Consider the following 19,090-nt stretch of genomic DNA (forward strand, 5'->3'; position numbering starts at 1 on the left):
TCTTTGATGAGTATTAAGTCCCTCTCTTTTTTATTAATTAGCTCTTTGTCAAAGGCCTTTTTGATGATCTCATTTAATTCTATTTGGAATATTTGGCTGGGTTTTTTAGAGATGATCTCGTAATAATTTGTGTCCGGTAGAATGTGAATGGCCTCAGTTATTTATGATAGCCTATCTTGTACTCCTCACCCTTTATCTGCAGCCCTAATCACTATTTCTCTGTTGTCTTTGAGATTTTTCAGTGGTTTACTCTTTGCCCTTGTCAAATTCCCTCTGATTGATTTCTTACTATCTAATTCTTTCTTCTTTTTATCTATTTCTCTGAATTTATTTGAAACTAAAGGCCCTTTTACACTATCCGATAATGTCCCTTTTACTCGGCCGATGTAGAGAGCACCGATTAATGAGACATTGCTGATCGGCGCTCGTTTGCTCCTGTCACATGGAGCTATGGATGGGGATGAGCGATCATTACTCCGATCGCTCGTCCCCAGTCGTTATTATCATGTCAGCAGCGCATCTCCCTGTGGAGATGTGCTGCCGACAACGATAATATTTTCCTTTTTTGAAACAATACGATCAGCAGATGATCGAGCGTTTGCTCTGCTGATCGCTGCCCATTTTACACAGGGCAATTATCGTCAAGGAGCGTTCCGTGAACGCTTGTCTGCCCGATAATCGGCCAGTGTAAAACCCCCTTAATGCCATAAATATTTCCAAGTAATGTCCCCTACTGTGTGTGGGATAGAAGGCGGATTTTGGTTTGACGTCCACATGTTGGTATTTTTCTTCAAGGATGTTTGTTTATTCAGTAGTTTTTTTTTAATGTCTTTGTAGTTTGTAGTGTCTCTCCAATGTAAATCTTCTGATGAAGATGTTTAGGTCTAAAAATAGTCTGAAATTGTTTGGTTCAGAAGTGGGGCAAAAAGATAGGCCCCTAGATAGTACATCAATTTCGTTTTCATTGAGCACATATTGTGAAAGGTTAAAGTTTAGTGGTTTTATTTTGTTCATTCTGTCTTATAGGTCGTTTTACTCTCTCACCTTGGTCTCTCTGGTTCTTACACTGCATTTCTCTTTTATATTGTTTTTTCGAGTGTTTCCCACCTCTTTTGCTTCGTTCACATCTGCGTTATGGCTCCGTTCCGACGTTCCGTCTGAGCTTTCCGTCGGAACGTAGCTCTGACAGACACAAGCAGAAACCATAGGTTTCCATTTCCATCACCATTGATTTCAATGGGGAAGGATCCTCTGCCAACGGTTTCCATTTGTCTTCGTTGTGCAAGGGTCTCGTCGTTTTGAGGGAATCAATACCGTAGTCGTCTACGCTATTGATTCCATCAAAATGATGGAACCCTTGCACAACGGAGACAAACGCAAACTATTGGCACCGGATCCGTCACCATTGAATGGGGATTGAAATGGAAACCTATGGTTTCTGTTTGTGTCTGTCAGATTGCTCCACGCCAAGTTTAATCCATACTCACAGAAGTAACAAGAAATAAAAGCATCAAGGTAAGTAAAAATCATTAAAATTTCTAGGCGGTACGCCAAACACTCTCGCCCGACTCTGGGTTTCGCCCTCTGGCTTCCTCTGGGGCATCAGATTCCAGGGTCGGGCGAGAGTGTTTAGCGTGCCGCCTATAAATTTTAAAGATTTTTACTTACCTTGAAGCTTTTATTTCTTGTTACTGCTGTGAGTATGGATTAAACTTGACGTGGAGCAATCTTTTTTCAGAGGGTGTTGCACTATGTGTCTTCCTTTTTCCATCTATTAGAGACATAAGATCATTTTCCTACCAGGAGTTCTTTGAGCGTCGAGAGATGATACAGAGCTCTGTGGGACTACAGGATTAAGAATTACCATCCACACCCTCATTGGATTGCGGATTGTCCACTGCATTTTTCTGGGAGAGAGTGTCCATACTGAATGATATTAGACTGTTACCAGTGCCGTATGAGCGGTAAACTTAACTGTACTTTATATATGTCATTTAGGGTATTTGTTGGATCATACCCAGTTTAGCTTTACCTGCTCCGGTCTGAGAGATATATTGTGGGTATTTTAGCCAGGAGAAACTACCATTATAATAGGGTCATTATTATGTTTGGATCTGGACATGACGTGGTTCCTATCCCCATATTTAGGTCTTATGGATTTATTTGATTTCTTTTCTATAGTCCCTCTTTCTATTTTTAGTAGTCTTTTAGTGATGGCTCTGTTCAGTGAGAGGGAATCTATGTGAACTGAAATCTTCTAATTGGGTTATCGTGGTACTTATCTCAGTGTATAAGTCGTTGCTTAACGTGTTCCTTTTTTCTATGATGTGTTCCATCATTCCTCTCGAGCAGAAGAGCATGAAACAATCCCAGTTATCGGTAAAAACAAAATCATTAGGAAAAACACTCAAACAAGGCATTTCTAAACCCTTAGAGAAATGCAGTGTAAGAACCAAAAAGACCAAGATGAGACAGTAAAACGACCTATAAGACAGAATGAACAAAATAAAACCACTAACCTTTTCACAATATGTGCTCAATTAAAAAGAAATTGATGTACTATCCAGAGGCCTATCTTTTTGCCCCACTTCTGAACTTAACAATTTCAGACTATATTTAGACCTAAACAGCTTCATCAGAAGACTTATATTGGAGAGACAGCACATACTACAAAACTACTGAACAAACAAACATCCCTGAAGAAAAATACCAACATGTAGCCATCAAACCAAAATCAGTCTTCTACCCCACACACAGTAGGGGACATTACTTGGAAACATTTATAGCATTAGTTTCAAATTAATTAAGAGAAATATATAAAAAGAAGAAAGAATTAGATAAGAAATCAGTCAGAGGGAATTTGACAAGGGCCGAGACTAAAGGCCCTTTTACACCGGAGGCCGATGCAGTGAGTGCCGATCAACGAGACATCGTTGATCATCGCTCGTTTGCTCCTGTCACACAGAGCTATGGATGGGGATGAGTGGTCGTTACTCCGATCGCTCTTCCCCATACATTATTATCATGTCAGCAGCGCGTCTCCCTGTTTACACAGGGAGATGTGCTGCCAACAACAATAATCTTTTACTTTTTTTAAACGATATGACCAGCAGATGATCGAGCGTTTACTCGTTCATCTGCTGATCGCTGCCCTTTTTACACAGGACAATCATCGGCAACGAGTGTTCTATGAACACTCGTCTGCCCGATAATCGCCCAGTGTAAAACCCCCTTTAAGCACTGAAAAATCTCAAAGACAACAGAGAAATAATGATTAGGCTGCAGATAAAGGGGGAGCAGTAGTGATACAAGATAGGCTGTCATATATAACCGAGACCAATCGCACTCTATCGGACACAAATTATTACGAAATCATCTCTAAAGACCCAGCCCAATATTCCAAATGGAATTATTTGAGATAATCAAAAAGGCATACTTCATACTCATCGAAGAACCACAATTACCTTTTTACTATCACCTCCCTAAAATTCACAGACATCCCCAATTCACCAGGGCGCCCCATAATCTCTGGTACCAACTCCCTTACCTGAAATCTGTCTAATTTCATTGATCTTCACCTGCAAACATATGTATTATCCCTACCATCGTATCTCCACACAACTGCTTAGAGAATTAGAACCACTCCAGATAGATGCAAACTATTAACATTAGATGTAACATCCCTATACTCCAATCTTCCCCATCACAAAGAAATAGAAGCTGTACACCAGACATTATTATATGCAGGAAACATGAAACTCCTTCAAGTAGCGTTCATTACCCAAGCAATAAATTTTATATTAACACATAATATTTTTTCCTTTCAGAAGAAATTATACAGACACATAAGGGGGACATCAATGGGGAGCCGTTTTGCACCTAGTTTTGCCAACATCTTCATGGGGTACTTAGCAAAAACCTTCATTCACACGAACACCGCATACAACAAAAACATCATATATTACAAAAGATACATAGGCGATTTGTTCTTCCCTTGGGATGGGGAAGATAAAGAAGCCAATAATTTTGTCACCTTCCTGAACACAAATGACTGGGGCCTGCAGTTCACAATGAGCCTATCAGATAATACAATAGACTTCTTGGATCTAACATTCACAATTCATCAGAAAACAATAAGCACTAGAACACACTTCAAAAATGTGGATGTAAACATCTATATAGACCAGTGCACATTATAAACCTTGGATGACTAATATACCAAACAATCAGTTCAAATGTATTAAGAAAAACTGCAGTTCCCAGAAGATTTTCCGCCAGCAGGTAATCATTTAAAAAAAATAGGTATATGGGGGGCGTGGCCTGGATGCTGACCGTGGCGGACGCTTGATTCGGAGCTCCGTCCTCAGACCTCTAAGCGACACTAAATAAACGACAGAAAGCCGACTTACCTGACCTGTACTGGAGTCCTGGAGGGCAGGCGAGATGATGACCAGGAAGAGGGGCAATAAAACCGGTCCGAAGCGCCTAACGGACTTCTTCTCCACCCGCAGCATGAGGCGGGACGACATCCAAGATGGCGCCATCGAGACTTCTCCAGGAGATTCCGGCGCCTGTTGCAGAGGCTCCGGACCAGCTTCTCCTACAGCTTCTCTGGGTGAGTCATTACACACTCCGGTGTGCCCCAGACAGAGATCTAAGGAGAGAGAAAGAGATGGGGTGCATGCAGTTAGCCCTTTGCCGATACCGCATGCTGACAGGGCAGAAGATCAGAGGCTGGAGAGGGAGGAAGATGGGCCTATAGTAAACCCTGACAGACAGAGTCCAGGGGTTTTGGAGGAAGAAGCTGCAAGGGAAGGGGACCCCATATCTAATCTGCCTACCACAGATCAGGTGGCGTCAGAAAAGTTTATTAAAGGCATTGTAATGGCGCTTAGAGGATCTTTGCAGCAGGATATGGCCAAAATCACTGCCAAGCTAAATACGTCCATAGAAGATCTGGGTACTAGAGTGGATCACGTGGAAAACAAGATGGGAGATTTCACACAGGCCCATAATGATCTGGTGGATGCGCACTATGTGTTAGAAGAGGAGGTGGAAGCTATGAAAAATAAAATGGCGGATATGGAGGACCGAAATAGACGGAACAATGTTAAGTTTCGAGGCATTCCGGAGTCAGTGGCACAAGCAGATCTTCAGGGGTATCTCCAGAAGCTGATTAAAACCTTATTACCCGACACCCATCCTCCGGATTGGATCATTGATCGTGCTCACCGTCTGCCTAAACCCAAATCTCTGCCGGCTGACATACCACGCGACGTGATCTCCCGCATTCATTTTTATCATGTCAAAGAGGCCTTGATGTTCGCTGCGCGGAAAAGGCAGCCATTACCAGATCCATTTGGAGGTGTTCACTTATATGCGGATCTCTCGCAAGCTACGCTGCAAGCAAGGAGGGCCTTCTCTCCGGTAACCCTGGTACTTCGGAATCATAAAATACCTTATAAGTGGGGCTTCCCTACGAAGCTGTTGATAAGGAAAGATGAACGCACCCATGTATTGTTCAAACCCGCTGATGGAGAAAAATTGATGTCAGACTGGGGTTTCCTACTCCCTGGTCCACAGCGGAAAATATCTCCTAGGGGACCGGCGAGGATCTCCCCAGAGTGGTCCAGGAGTACTGAGACTAGATGAAAGACTGGCTTTATTGGCTAAATGAGAGGTCGAGTCTCATCTAGCCGAACTTTCACCCCCGAAATCTTTACGGGATCGCCAAGGTTGATGGGATCCTACTGGAACTGTTCCTGGTTCCGGGGAATGTGGTTTTTCAAAAACGTTTGCAGTTTTTTATGTTTTTGTTTTTCCCGGTTGTCTTCCCGGCTGTTTTATCCAAACAGCTTTTTCAAGAATATCCTTTTCAGTACAGTCCAAGGATGTAATGTAAAAATGATACAGTGCCTTATGTATGTTATATTGCAGCTCTGTAATAGGGATTATGGCGGTTAAAATAATGTCTCTTAATGTTAAAGGTCTAAATAGCCCTTTCAAAAGGTCGTTAGCCTGGAAAGAGGCTCTGAAATCTGGGGCGGATATTATGTGTCTGCAAGAAACGCATTTTCAGCAATTGAAATGTCCGGCCTTTACAAATGCTAAATTTCCTCATGTTTTTATGTCTAATGCGGGAAAAAAAAAGGCGGGAGTTTTGATAGCTATCAGGGATACGATAGATTTTAAACTGGTGGACTCCCGGGTGGATGTGGGGGGGAGATTTCTTGCTCTGATATGCTCCATTAACGATACCCTAATCACACTAGTCAATATATATGCTCCTAATGCTTCTCAGATTAGATTTCTAAACAAAACCATAAGGAAAGTTCGCAAAATCCAGCAGGGACAGCTTATTTTCTGTGGAGATTTCAATATCATTCCAGACAGAACTTTAGATTCTACTAGTAGGAGCAGGAGGTCTCTCCCCACTTTGTCAAAGTGGGTTCAGCAACAGGACATATATGATGTGTTTAGATGTCACAATGCTTCGTCAAGAGAATTCTCCTTTTACTCGCCTTGTCACCACACTTTCTCTAGGATAGACTTGTTTTTGGTAGATAAGTGGTTGCTGAATTCAGTGATAAAAGCTGAGGTGGGAGACATTACGTGGTCGGACCATGCCCCGGTCTCCATGCAGGTTGCGCTGTCACCCTGGAGTCGGCCGCATAGGTCATGGAGGAACAATACTTTTCTGATGGCCTTGACCCAGTATAGAGGGTGTATTTCTTCCCAGATAAAGGACTATTTTGACCTAAACGATTCACCGGACATAGACCCATTTGTGCTGTGGAACGCCCATAAGGCGGTGATGCGCGGTCTGTTGATCCAATAAAGCTCCCATTATAAAAAACAAAAACAGCTGAACACAGATCGCATACTAGCACAGATTAAATCCCTGGAGATGCAACAGCAATCCTCCCCGTCTTTTACGGTCCACGATGCTCTGTCTAAACTAAGACGGGAATTGAGAGAAATACTGATAGCAGATTTTGATAAAAGTTTAACCTCCCTCCGCATGACATACTACACCTCACACAATAAGGCGAGTAAATATATGGCAAATAGAGTGAAACAAAGACGGCAGAAGTCGAAGATACCGTTTTTGATAGCGGAAGGAAGTGAGCCAAAAATCTCGAATCCCCAAGAGATAGCGGATAGGTTTAGCCAGTTCTACTCCAAATTATACAACTTACAAGGAGACCCCAGTATAGTGCCACCTACAGCAGAGGCAATAGATATATTTCTGGATCAAATTCAGTTGCCGAAAATAACTCCTCTTCAACTAGAGCAGCTAAACGCTCCTATTTTGCCAGGCGAAGTGTCCAAAGTTATAAAATTAGTTAAACCAGGTAAGGCCCCGGGGCCGGATGGGTTTTCATCCGAATATTACAAATTTAACGAATCTATTTTGACCCCTTACTTAGCTCGTATTTTTAATGTAGCCATAGATAGGGGAAGCCTCCCGGCCGAGATGTTGCAGGCTACTATTGTAACAATACCTAAACAGGGGAAACCCCCGACTCTCCCAGCCAATTTCCGACCCATCTCATTGTTAAATTGCGACACAAAGCTTTATGCAAAAATATTGGCCCAACGTCTTTTGACGATACTCCCCACAGTAATTCATAACGATCAAGTGGGATTTACTAAGGGGAGGCAGGCGCCAGATGGCACAAGGCGCATTATAAATCTAATTTCCAGGGTGGAGGCAGGTCGAACGCCCTCTGTTCTCCTCACTCTGGATGCAGAAAAGGCGTTCGATAGGATACACTGGGGATTTGCCTTTGAAACTATGAGGAGATTTGGATTTTCAGGAGCCATACTGGGGGCAATCGGGGCTTTGTACTCTGCACCTTCAGCCCGGGTGTTTGCTAATGGGATGCTGTCTGAGCCATTTAGTATCACCAATGGAACAAGACAAGGTTGCCCATTGTCTCCTTTGCTCTTTACTATGGTGTTGGAGCCGATGGCGGAACTGATACGAATGGATATGGGGGTGCGAGGGATTTCTGTAGGACATAGACAGCATAAAATTGGATTGTTTGCGGACGATGTCATACTGACTCTTACAGAACCGTTGTCCTCTCTTCACAGAGTAGCAGAGATTTTAGCACAATTTGGCAACGTGTCCTATTATAAGGTGAATGCCTCCAAGTCTCAGATTTTGGGAGTGGCCATACCATTGACACTGCGACAAGATATACAGAGGGAATTTCCGTTTGGCTGGGAGGAGATGTCGATCCCTTATTTAGGCATAAAATTGTGCTCGCAAACATCTAAAAACCTCTTCAGGATAAACTACAAGACGAATTAAATCGTTTGTCAGATACAGAACCATCCTGGATGGGCAGAATAATCCTGTATAAAATGCTTATCCTCCCCAAGATACTCTATGTGTTTAGGACTGTGGTGGTGCCTATACCGGCCTTTATTCTCCGTAAGTTACAAGATCAGCTGATGCGGTTTATATGGAAGAATAAGAAACCTCGGGTAGCCAGACAAAGTTTATACATACATAGACAGAGAGGAGGAATGGGAGTACCGAGCCTAGGGGCCTACCATAAGGCCATAGTAGTACGACAATTGCGATACTGGTGCACCGCATCCTCTGGCTCTAGTTGGCCGACGATTGAACAACACCTGATAGGGGATATTCCTCTGACCTCGCTACTATTAATTCATGCAAAGTTTCCTGGGAAGGTACTACCTAAATCTCCTACAGTAAGAGTGTCGCTACAAGCATGGAGGCATATCCTGACAGTGACACCCTCCTCTAATTCGGGGTACAAACTCTTATTACCAGTAAATGCTCTTGGACTGTTAATACCGGATCTGAATCTACGTAACTGGGTTAGGTTAGGAGTAGCAACGCTGGCAGATCTGTATGGAGAGGACAGTATTAAGCCCTTCTCAGAATTAAGAGAAGAATTTGCCTTGGCTCATTCCGAGTTCTTTAAATACTTGCAGATTCGGCATCTCCTCCCGACAAGGGCACACGCACAGGTTTGCATCCCCTCCAGGATACATCATCTGCTATTTGAGGCATCAGTTATAGAATCTAGCTTAACAAAGTCCTTCTACGAAGTGCTATTGGGAGATACGATGTTGGCCAAAAATAAACACATGCTACAATGGGAGAGGGACCTGGGATCCATTTATACCATGGAGGACTGGTCTAGGGCCATTAAGTGGACGTTAAGGTCCACCATGAACTCAAACCTCCTGGAAGTCCATCACAAACTGGTGTTGCGTTGGTATTATACTCCCCTTCAGATCTCCAAGATATATCCAGGGGCTAACGCGGAGTGCTGGAGGGGGTGTGGAGGGCTGGGAGACCTACATCACATATTTTGGGAATGTCCCATTATCGCTTCGGTATGGGTTTCAGTGTTCAATCTGGCCTCCAGATTGTTGGAGGTTCAAGTGACACCAAGTGCAGATCTAGCCCTTCTGTCCCTAAATATGGGAATAATTTCACCGGAAGATAGAGCCTTGGTTTGCCATATCTGTCTGTCGGTTAAACTATTGGTGGCCAGAAAATGGAAGTCAGTCTCGGTACCGTCTTTGAGGGAAATTATAGAAGAAGTCTCATCCCATTGTATATATGAAAGATTATTCGCACTCCGTCAGAACAGAATGAATAGATTTGAAGCTCAGTGGCAAAGGTGGACTGACATGTTCCCAGTTTAGGACAGACGAAGGTAAAAGGGGACTTACACGGGGATTACAATGCAATAAGAGGAGAAGGGGGTTAATAATAATGGTGGAACACAATAAAGGATATGAGAATGTGCTGAGAAAGCTTTCCCTGTTTCCCTACCCCTCCCTTTCCTCCCCACCTTCCCTTTCGAGATAATGTTATCAGGTTGCCTACCTCAGTTGTACAGGATGATATTACTCTGTTTTGTGCTCATCTTCTTGATGGTATAATTTATATGCTTATGTACAACAATGTTTTCTATGTTTTCTATGTTTAAAATCAATAAAAATTCAATGTTGAAAAATAAAAATAAAAAATAGGTATATAAAAAATGTGCTTATCACAGATCATTAATAACACAACAACAAACATTATTGTACAAACATAAAGAAAATAGAGATGTGTTGCCAACCAATAAACGTACATATAATTTTATCACGGATTTTAACAGTGGACACAACATTTTAAAGAAAATTCTAAACAAACACTGGGGTATACTACAAAATGATCCAGTTCTAAAAGGAAGTCTGCCTAGCAAACCAAGTCTCACGTATGGAAGAGGCAGGAATATTGAAAATATCATTTCCCCCAGCAGACTAAAAGACAAAATGTTAAAACGGGAGATAACGTTAGGTCTCTTCCCAAAGCTCATAGGTTCGTATAGGTGCAACATGGTCAGGTGCCAGTGTTGTGACAATATCAATCACAGACAGTTGACATCAAAATGCAACATAACAGAGGTAGTATTTCCAATAAAACAATTCTTCAACTGCGCCTGCAATTACGTGATCTACCTCCTTGAATGAGACTGTGGGTTACAGTACATAGGGGGGACAAAACAGACACTTAGGACATTTCTTAAACCACAGCGTCACCAGACACCTGCACCAACACCATGGGGGACATTTTGATGCAAAAATTACACCCCTGGATTAAATCCCCGCTGAGGCCAACAATAGATTTTTAGTCCTCAAAAACAGGGAATCATTTTGGATATATAAATATCACAGTCTTTGCCAAATGGTCTGAACGAGACCCTGGAGAATACTAACTAATGACTGAAAATCCCGCAAAAACAAACTTATTTTTCGTCAGGACAATGATGAACATGTCACGCTCCCTCATTTTAATCTAGATAAATCATTGGTCTTTTGCTGATACGAAATTAAAACTAAAAATCCCATTTGTTTCAACATTTTCTGTTTCTTTTTTTAATAACACATTTTTTCGTTTTAAAACTAATAGTTTTAGTTTTTAAGAACAGTGATTAAATGAAATATCTCATTTTTATAATTTTTATACAAATTCGTTTTTTTATGAAAGGAGATGATCTCCTCTGAAACGGCTTTGACGCATCTTAGTCTGCAGTACTTCTAGACAGGATCACTAGAAAAAGAAGAACTCTTCTAGATCTTGTTTGTGATTTTTTTATGATATTTAGGAGACTGCAATATTAAGAATGAAAACGTATATACAAACAGACAGCGCAACAGCGAAATTATCATCTTAAGCGGCAATTAACATGGTAGCAAAGTATACAATACAAATATCTTCATTCATGAAAATTTCATTTCTACACACGGTTAATTTATTTTCCATACGAATAAATGGCATCAGGGAATCAACACCCCCTCCTTACCTCCTCCCTCTTTTTTTGAAAATAAGTGTAACTATTTGTTTTTCTCCGTTTTTTCTCCCCATTATTTTAACGTATATAACAGCACTCTATCCTTGTGCAATTGTATGAACCTGATGAAGGGACCTGTCCGGTACTGAAATGCGTTGTCCTGCAATAAACATTTAACAAAATAAAAAAAGACATCTGCCGTGCATACTTACCTGCCAGGCGCCGCGACCCGAACGATGCACAACTTTTTCTTCTGTTTTCTCCTGAATCATTGGGTTCTTGGTCACCTGTCTCACCAAAGCCCTTCGCCCTCGATTACTTTGTTTAGTGGGGTGGCAAGCTCTAGGAAAAGTCCTGGTTGTTCCAACTTCTTGCTCTTGGGAACTTTCAGTGCAGCAGAAATTTTTTGTACCCTTCTCCAGATCTGTGCCTCCACACAATCCTGTCTCTGAGCTCGACATGGTGTTTTTTTGCTCATGGCTCAGTTTTTGCTCTGATATGCATTGTCAGCTGTACGACCTTATATAGACAGGGGTGTGTCTTTCCAATCATGCCCAATCAAATGAATTTGCCACAGGTGGACTCCAATAAAGGTTTAGAAACATTTGAAGATTATCTCGAGAAATGGAAGATGCCCAGAGCTAAATTTCAAGTGTCAAAGCAAAGGGTCTAAATGCTTATGTCCATGAAAAATGTGAGATTTACATTTTTAATAAATTTGCAAACATTTCTAAAATTCTGTTTTCACTGTTATTATGGGGTGTTGAGTGCAGAATGATGGGGACATTTTTTTATTTTTTATTTTAGCACAAGGCCTTTACGCAGCCGTCTACCAGGAAATTTTAGAGCACTTCATGCTTTCCTCTGCTGACAAGCTTTATGGAGATGCTGATTTCATTTTCCAGCAAGACTCGGCACCTGCCCACACTGCCAAAAGTACCAATACCTGGTTTATTAAACACAGTGTCACTGTCCTTGATTGGCCAGCAAACTCGCCTGACCTAAACCCCATAGAGTATCTATGGGGTATTGTCAAGAGGAAGATGAGAGACACCAGACCCAACAATGCAACCTGGGCTTCCATAGCACCTCAGCAGTATCACAGGCTGATCGCCTCCATGCCACGTCGCATTGATGCAGTAATTCATGCTAAAGAAGCCCTGAAAAAGTATTGAGTGCATATACTGTACATACTTTTCAGTAGGCCAACATTACTAAAAAATCATTACTAAAAACATTACTATACAACAGTACTAAAAATCATTTTTGAAATTGGGCTTATATAATATTCAAATTTTTTGAGACACTAAATTTTGGGTTTTCATTAACTGCTAGCCAAACTCATCAACATTAAAAGAAAAAAAATGCTGTGTGTAATGAATCTATATAATATATGAGTTTCACTTTTTAAATTGAATTACTGAAATAAATTAACTTTTGGATGATATTCTAATTCATTGAGAAGGACTAGTATATATATATATATATATATATATATATATATATATATATATATATACACTACCGTTCAAAAGTTTAGGGTCATCTAGAAATTTCCTTATTTTTGCAAGAAAAACACAGTTTTTTTCAATGCAGGTAACATTAAATTAATCAGAAATACACTCTATACATTGTTAATGTGCTAAATGACTATTCTAGCTGCAAACGTCTGGTTTTTAATGAAATATCTACATAGCTGTATAGAGCCCCATTTCCAGCAACCATCACTCCAGTGTTCTAATGGTACATTGTGTTTGCTAACTGTGTTAGAAGGCTAATGGATGATTAGAAAACACTTGAAAACCCTTGTGCAATTATGTTAGCAATTATGTTAGCACCGCTGTAAACAGTTTTGCTGTTTAGAGGCGCTATAAAACTGACCTTCCTTTGAGCTAGTTGAGAATCTGGAGCATTACATTTGTGGGTTCGATTAAACTTTCAAAATGGCTAGAAAAAGAGAGCTTTCATGTGAAACGCGACAGTCTATTCTTGTTCTTAGAAATGAAGGCTATTCCATGCGAGAAATTGCCAAGAAACTGAAGATTTCCTACAACGGTGTGTACTACTCCCTTCAGAGGACAGCACAAACAGGCTCTAACCAGAGTAAAAAGAGAAGTGGGAGGCCCTGCTGCACAACTGAGCAACAAGACAAGTACATTAGAGTCTCTAGTTTGAGAAATAGACGCCTCACATGTTCTCAACTGGCAGCTTCATTAAATAGTACCCGCAAAACGCCAGTGTCAACGTCTACAGTGAAGAGGCGACTCCGGGATGCTGGCCTTCAGGGCAGAGTGGCAAAGAAAAAGCCATATCTGAGACTGGCTAATAAAAGGAAAAGATTAATATGGGCAAAAGCACACAGACATTGGACAGAGAAAGATTGGAAAAAAGTGTTATGGACAGACCAATCGAAGTTTGAGGTGTTTGGATCACACAGAAGAACATTTGTGAGACGCAGAACAACTGAAAAGATGCTGGAAGAGTGCCTGACACCATCTGTCAAGCATGGTTGAGGTAATGTGATGGTCTTGGGTTGTTTGGTGCTGGTAAATTGGGAGATTTGTACAAGGTAAAAGGGATTTTGAATAAGGAAGACTATCACTCCATTTTGCAACGCCATGCCATACCCTGTGGACAGCGCTTGATTGGAGCCAATTTCATCCTACAACAGGACAATGTCCCAAAGCACACCTCCAAATTATGCAAGAACTATTTAGGGAAGAAGCAGGCAGCTGGTATTCTATTTGTAATGGAGTGGCCAGCGCAGTCACCAGATCTCAACCCCATAGAGCTGTTGTGGGAGCAGCTTGACCGTATGGTACTCAAGAAGTGCCCATCAAGCCAATCCAACTTGTGGGAGGGGCTTCTGGAAGAATGGGGTGAAATTTCTCCCAATTACCTCAGCAAATTAACAGCTAGAATGCCAAAGGTCTGCAATGCTGTAATTGCTGCAAATGGAGCATTCTTTGACGAAAGCAAAGTTTGAAGGAGAAAATTATTATTTGAAATAAAAATCATTATTTCTAACCTTGTCAATGTCTTGACTATATTTTCTAGTCATTTTGCAATTCATTTGATAAATATAAGTGTGAGTTTTCATGGTAAACACAAAATTGTCTGGGTGACCCCAAACTTTTGAACGGTCGTGTATATGTATATATATATATATATATATATATATATATACTACAGTGTACCAAGTCAATGTATATACAGTCCAAGCACAAGGGTACCTGTAGTAGTTCAGACAGTAGCAACGGCTGGACTCAGATGTGACCTTGGCAGCAGACACCAGGCATGGCGTAACACAGCAGGCATGACCGGTGGCACAACAGGACTCCAACTTTCTAAGGCACAGGAACAAGGTAGCACGGGATACAGTATACAGGTAGCAGGTTCGGGAAAACTGGGAACAGGATAACACTAAGGGACCATTTGCAAGACTAAGACGGGTAAACACAACAACGCTCAGACAATGAGTGAAGGGGCCTTTTATAGTCCAAGGTGATCATGGCCGAATTAGGGAATCTTTTCATGTGCGCGCACTGGCCCTTTAAGGCCAGGCGCGAGCACCCTACGGGACCGAGTGAAGCAAGGCGGAAGTGAGTGCTGGCGTCTCCTAGGCCGGCCGTCGAGGGGTGAGTAGGAACGACGGTCCGCGGCCATGGCAGTTACAATATATATATAATATTTAAATGTAAGTTGTTCTATTTATTTCTAGATAGATAGATAGATAGATAGATAGATAGATAAAACTTTATTTATCCCCAAGGGGAAATTTGTTTATCGTCATAACTCCCCCATTTACAATACATAAGTACTTAAAATACAATACAAAGATTATATACGCATATATAAATCTAAAAATATAAAAACATGCTGTATATTCACACTAATTCTTAATCACAGACATATTATAAAGTTAAATTGCAGTAGGAATAAAAGATAGTCTAAATCTCTCCTTACTACACTGTAATTGTAGCAGTCTTTAGCTAAAACAACTGCGCTGCCCTACCAAAATATTGTGTAACGGATGCGACTCATCAGCCATAATCGCATAAATCTTCACTAATGTTCTCTTTATTAAAATATCCTCAAACATCGGTACTCCACCTCCCAAGATAGATCTTCCTTTTTTAAGGACCTTATTTAACTTATTTATTTCTGAGCTTCTAATATTTCCCCCCCAACATACCGCACCATAAAATATAACAGTCGCCACCACAGAATCATAGAACATTATCAAGAGTTTGTTACAGACATAAAAGGCGCGCAGATTCCTTAAGAAATATAACTCGCTTATTGCATTCCTACACACCTTCTCCGTATTCTCTATCCAATTAAACGTTTCATTCAAGTATATTCCCAAGTATTTATAAGATGTCACCCGTTTCACTTCCCAAACAAAAATAGACACTGGCACCACTGTTTCCGGTTTTCTACTCGATAATCATGTATTTGGTTTTCTTAATATTCCATTCTAAACCGTTACTACCACTCCAACCTACAAAATCAGATAGCAGATCCCAATATTCTTTTTCTGAGCCTTCCTTTACTGCCCCCATAATTATAGTGTCATGATTGAATTTCTGCAGATGGCAATTTTCAGAACAATACATACAATCTCCTGTATATAATGTAAATAAAAAGGGTGATAGTACAGTTCCCTGAGGCACCCCCATATTACTGATTTCAATCCTTTACCTACATGAGCAACTACGTACGTACTGTGGGCACTCTCTCAAATAATCACATATCCAATTTGAAATTCCCCTATTTATATGCATATATTCCATTTTGTTTTTCATCAGGTCGGGTCTTATTAAATTAAAATCACTCGAAAAATCAACACACATTAATCTGATTGTTACCCCGTTCATTTCTAAAAAAAAAAAAGATATAAAAATGCATTCTTAACACCACCGGCCGATAATCGTTTACAGGTTTTGGTTTTGCAACCTTGGGTACAGGAACTATACACAATGTTTTCCATACCTTTGGCACCTTTTGCTGGGTTAAGCTTAAGTTAAATAGATGTGATAGAGGGCCACTTAATTCATTCACTCAAATTCTCAGAACCTTTGTACTGATATTATCCAGCCCTGGTGCTTTCCTTAAATGTAATTTTATTAAATGTTTTCTCACCTCAGGAATAATTTCAAAAGCCCTATCTATTTGACCTCCCTCTTCCGCACTTTGTTCACACCAATCACAACCCCCTCTAATTTAATATTATCCGAAAATCTATAAAAACACTGATTTAATTTATTCATTTTCCCTTCCTCCTCATCACTAACACTTAGTTGCGTCCTCATCCCCGTTATAGCCTTCATTCCCGACCAAACATCCCTCACATTATTTTTTGCAAGTTTTATTTCTAATTTCCTTCTATGCACATCTTTACTTTCTCTGCTTTTACTCTTCAGTTCCCTTTGCACTAACCCAATCTCCTCACCGTCCCTGTCTCTAGGCCTTTTTCTCCCTATTTAATAGCTCTTTCAGATCTTTCCCCACCCATGGTTTGTTATTTTTAAAACACTTCACCTGTACTTCTGGAATAATTAGAACCATAGAAAAATGTATGTAATCAGCTATACATTCCGTAGCATCATTTATATCATTTCCATCTGTCTCTAATCCAAAAACACTCCAATCAGTAATTTCAAAACAAGTCCGTAACTTTTCTTCAATTTCCGGAGTCCATCTCCTTACTAATTTAACATCAACACGTTTAGATTTTACTTTCGGAAGATATAAAGGTTGACGCAAGACCAAATTATGGTCCGAACGAACCAATGGCAGAATTAATACAATAGGCATTCTTTACATTTGCATATAATAAATCCAATGTTTTATCACCCCTTGTGTTTGGAAAAACCCCACCCATTATAGCATGATTAAAATCCCCTGTCAATACAAAAAAACTGTCTGGATATTTGGTTAGGATAACAGTCACTGCAGCAGACAAGACCACACTTGCTGCAACTGCATCAGCTGACGGTGAAATATACAGCCCAACCACCATAATTACATTAAATTCACCTGGCAAGTAATGCGGTCGTATTCCTACTACCAACAATTCAATATCATTGCTGCAATATTTCTCTTTCACAGTTATATGCCCGGGATGACGCCATTTACAATTAATATACAGTACTAAACCCCCCCTTTCTTCTTTCCAGTACTCATAAAGCCTATATCCGCCCATACAGTTTCAAACCCGGGGACTCTGATATTTGCATATACGTGATCGCACTGTGCAGCCACGTCTCAAGCAAGAAGGCAACATTCCCTTACGTCACGAACATTCATCCCAATAGCAACAAGCTCATCCAATTTATTGCATATCGATCTAACATTTCCCATTAATACTGAGGGAATTGCCGGTTTATACCTTCTCGTTTTTTCTCTCACATTATGGCCTGCCCTACACCCCCTAAAGGGCCGCCATACATCTAAGGGAACCTTTTTTAGTTTGGTAACATACTTTGACATAAAATTTCCTATCCTCTCTCGTTGAATATCTAATCAGAATATCTTTAACCACCATTACACTAGCACAATTATTATTAAAAGTCTGTGCTCCAGGTATAACATCCTCTACAGTTTCCTGCGTCCTTCCCTCCAGTGTATTCCCAAGTCCCCTTGGTAGCAGAAAAAAGGGCAATAAAATTAGCATGGGAAATAGCATTGCCATCAACAACTCTCCTGATCCCTACGTCTTCTTTTGCACTAGTTTTGTTTGCTGTATCGGCACAAAAGATGTTGGCAATGGGACAGGCATATTTAACACCAAAAACCCTGCACCCGGTCTGGTGTCTTCGTCCACCATGCCTCCTGGCCGGTAAATTCGGCTAGTCTAGGTTGCCGCCAACAGGTAACTGACCTGGACATTGTTACTGGCACTTCCACTACCTCCTCCTCCTCCTCATAGTAGATACTCCTGGCTAACAGTTTACAGCAACCACGTTGGATTAACTGACCTTGACACTTCCACAATCTCCTCTTCACAGCTGCCGTTACTCTCAATAACGAGTGGCACAGCAGTGGACACCTCAGACCGCAGACCCTCTCTGTTCCAGCACTCTCCTGCGATCTTCAGTCAAAGCTCGTGTAGGTTCTCTCAAAGCCTGGCCGTTACCTCCTCCACAAGCTCGACAATAAAGTCAGGCTCTCTCACAGCCTGGCCGTTACCTCCTCCTCACGCTTGTCAACGCGGTCAGGCTGTCTCACAGCCTGGCCATTACCTCTTCCTCCTCCTCCTTACACTCTTCAACGCGGTCGGGCTCTCTCACAGTCGGCCTCTCTCACAGTCCCTCAGGACGCAGATACAGTTCAATTCAATGCTGAATGTTTAATGTTCAAAGCATTATACTGAATGGGGCAGCTATGGGGGGCTTCATACCGTATGGGTGGCATTCTACTGATATGGGCAGCTATGGGGGCATTATATTGTATGGGGTGCGTTATACTGTATGGGGGCATTATACTGTATGGGGGCATTATACTCTATGGGGCAACTATGGGTGGCATTATACTGTGGGAGCAGATATAGGTGGCATTATACTGTGTGGGCAATTACGGGGGCATTATACTGTGTGGGAGCCGCTATGGGGGTATTATACTGTGTTGGGGGCAGCTATGGAGAATATTATACTGTATGGGGCAGCTGTGGGGGCATTATACTGTGCGGTGGAATTATAATGTAGGGAGCAGCTCTGGGGGCATTATACTGTGGGGGCAGCCATTGGGGGCAT

This window comes from Rhinoderma darwinii, chromosome 1 (genome assembly GCF_050947455.1).
Source record: "Rhinoderma darwinii isolate aRhiDar2 chromosome 1, aRhiDar2.hap1, whole genome shotgun sequence".
NCBI classification, from domain to species: Eukaryota; Metazoa; Chordata; class Amphibia; order Anura; family Rhinodermatidae; genus Rhinoderma; species Rhinoderma darwinii.